This window comes from Lygodium microphyllum, chromosome 26 (genome assembly GCF_053477565.2).
Source record: "Lygodium microphyllum isolate KBCC chromosome 26, Lygodium_microphyllum_v1.1.10, whole genome shotgun sequence".
Lineage (NCBI taxonomy): Eukaryota > Viridiplantae > Streptophyta > Polypodiopsida > Schizaeales > Lygodiaceae > Lygodium > Lygodium microphyllum.
In genome coordinates, this window is record NC_141160.1 from 50,036,296 (window position 1) to 50,039,614 (window position 3,319).

A 3,319-nucleotide genomic window follows, 5' to 3' on the forward strand; every position below is an offset into this window, starting at 1 on the left:
GGAGATGCAACATCAAGGGGTGCATGCCAATTCTATTACATATGTTATTTGCTTGAAGGCTTGTAGGAACACTTACTTTGAACAAACTTACAGTCGACAGAAACTTGATTGAGGTCTTCATCAAAGGAAACGACAAGGATATGGTTGTGCCAAAGAGGCCCACGAAAGGAACAAATTTAGATGGCTATCACGAAAGGAACAAATTTAGATGGCTATTTTCAGGAGCCGCTTTATTGGTGGGGGCAGAAAAGCTAATCTGGGAGAAACGGGCACTCTGGGAGCTACGAGAAAGAAAAAGAAAGGAGCTTTTTTTGAATCGGAAAAAAGGGGGGAAAATACGGTACTCTGTGGCTCAACAGGGGACTCGTTTTCTAGGCGACTTCGAGGAGCAGAATGTTTCGACTGGATGGAGAGAGGATCAATTAAGGAAGCATAGCGAAGCATATATCGCTGCTGTGGGAGTGGAGATTGGATGAAGCGAACGTTGCTGTGGGAGAGGAGTAGTAGCGAGAGAAGAGAAGACCGACAGTAATGGAGGAAGATAAGGTGGAAGTTGACGAAGAGAACGAAAGGCTCTGAAGAGGAAACTGAAGGTAATCAGGCATCACCATGCAGAAGAAGGCATCGCTAGGACGGAGAGAATTCAGAAGATGGCGGACTGAATGACGCAAAACGAAGGCAGGTCAGGAACGAAGTGACTCAGAAACTGGTGGCAAAGACTCAGCAGAGGACGACTGAAGGCGATGATTGCAACAGGGGTGGGCAAGTCCTGCCTTCTCTTGCAGTTCACAGATAAGCGCTTTCAGCCTGTCCATGATCTCACCATCGGTGTCGAATTCGGAGCCGGCATGATCACTATAGGCAATAAGCCCATGAAGCTGCAAATCTGGGACATGGCTGGGCAAGAGTCTTTTCGGTCTATCACAAGGTCTTATTATCGTGGTGCTGCCGGTGCTCTGTTGGTATATGACATCACAAGGCGAGAGACGTTTAATCATCTAGCAAGCTGGCTTGAGGATGCACGCAATCATGCCAACTCTAATATGACAAATCAACTCACTGTCTGCGCGCCTTGTAGCCACAGAAGCATTCTCTTTGAATTATTAGCCTTCGAGATATGCTTCTGATAGGAGACTTTAATACCCAAACAGGTCATATGTGGGCTCTGCTTTATGTCAGCAGGACCTTACGTACTAGGAGATTGACATCTTAGAGGACACAACGGACTGCACAGAGGATGGGAAGCTTCCCTCGGAAAGAAGTAGACACAATTTACAGAGCAATACCTTGCTTTTTGGACAGCCTTGCAAAAGAGCAAGGGTGGTCAATATCTTCACAGATGATCCTCTCTACAGTATTCAAGGCTCTTGCTTATCTTTTGTGTGGGACTGGTTAAGTTACATCAGGGCCTGTTCTTACCCATGGCATATTTGCCCTTTGTACGTGGATCCAGAAACTGAATTGACCAGAGCTTTAACATCAGCATCAAACACAGGAAAAATCTCAGCACAATTCAGCGCCCAGGAGCAGGAATCATCTAGCTGAGGATGAAGGGTCAGCTATTAAACTTTTTCATTCCATCTACTCCATCACCAAAGCACATTGATTATTTTGACAGCAATGCAGAAAAAGAGAGACACACATGATATATATGGTGCGCAGATCGGACGCAGGTAGCTCACGTAGTGAATTCCCAAAGGTCCCCAAGAACAAAGTACTCTACTTTTTAGCACAAAAACCCATGTAAAAGCAAGCACGACATGAGACAAGAGACAAATTGGGTTCAATCTCCCCCATGCCTTGTGTGAGCGCTTCACAAAGCATGTATTTAATGTATATTTCCAATCTTTATGCTCAAAAATAGCCCAATTACAAAAATATACAAGCTTTTAGCTTTTGAGTTTGCTTTCTACCAAAAATAGGAAAATAAAGCTAATGGACGGTGCCCATAGAGTTTGGCACGCCCAATCTCAATGTCCAAATAGAAATAACATATCCAGGCGCATAAGCGCATACAAAATAATAATAAATAATCGATGTCTCTATAGACATAACAAAATATAGGCGTGGCGCCTATCAAAATATAGTCCAAAGGTCGGAAATCCGCTAGACTCCAATGCTTTCCTCCGCCACTGCTGCTATCTCTACACATCAACTGAAGCATTCACAATCGTTAGTAAAATAACACAATTAAACCGACAAAAGTGAATACCTAGCAGTCTTCAGCTACATAAATAAATCAACTGGTTAGAAATAAATCCTAACCTTAATTTATTACGAGTGCGCACTCTAAACTCATAAACGTTTATTAATTTAATATGCATTTTGCGGAATCACCCGCTATGGAATCACCCATGTACACACTAAATTAATGAAACGCCCGAAAAGGACAGGCGTCCCCATCAACTTCTCGCACAAAGAATCCTCTTTGCGTATGAGCCCCGGTCATCTAAGTTTACGGAATCCACCGTAAAACCTCACGGAATCCACCGTGGAATATGCCTCCTGGCATCATACCCCCGGGGTGGGATAGCAATTGACCTCAATTGCTATTAGCTCAATGTGGAGCTAACAGAGTGGGGAAAGCATTTAGGTCTCTAGCGTGCATCCATTGTGCTTCCTCTACAGGATGGTTCTTAAATTTCACTAGATATCTAGAGTACCTTCGGCCAGTTCTAGTGGTCATGTAATCAGTGTCTATAATGGCTTCTGGTTCAAGTATTTCAGTCTCTTCTTCTAGTAAAGGTGGGTTTTCATAGACAGGGTGGATAGGTAATTGTCCTCTAAATGGTCTCAATAAACTAATATGAAAGGTATTATGAATTTTCCAATGTGATGGCAGTTCTAACTTGAATGCATTGTCATTAATCTTATGAATGATTCTAAATGGTCCGTAGAATCTAGGGGCTAATTTAACAACTGGATGTCTATCCACACTTTGCAGTCTACGCTTTTCTATTCTAAGCCAAACATAATCATCAACTTTGAAATTCATGGCTTGTCTTTTCTTGTTGGCTTGTTTGGTATATGATTGTTGGGCTTTAGCAATCATATCCTTTACCTCATCAAAAATAGTGTTATGCATAACAGCAATATCATCGGCACTTTGTATTCTATTAGACAAAGATGCAACAGGTGTAGATAATCTATGTCCATAAATAACTTCAAAAGGTGCTTTCTTTGTAGATGTGTGCGGTGTATTGTTATAAGCAAACTGTAATAAATGCAAATGAGTATCCCATGTTTGAGGTTTAGAGATAGTGTATGCACGTAAAAGATCTAAAATAGTGCTATTTGTGGCTTCTGTTTGTCCATTTGT

At 42.1% G+C, this 3,319-nt stretch overlaps 1 pseudogene; it reads left to right on the forward strand.

Moving 5' to 3' along the window:
• The first annotated feature begins 743 nt into the window (after positions 1-743).
• LOC148013249 (ras-related protein Rab-2-A pseudogene) lies at positions 744-1,127 on the forward strand (annotated as a pseudogene).
• The last annotated feature ends 2,192 nt before the right edge of the window (positions 1,128-3,319 follow it).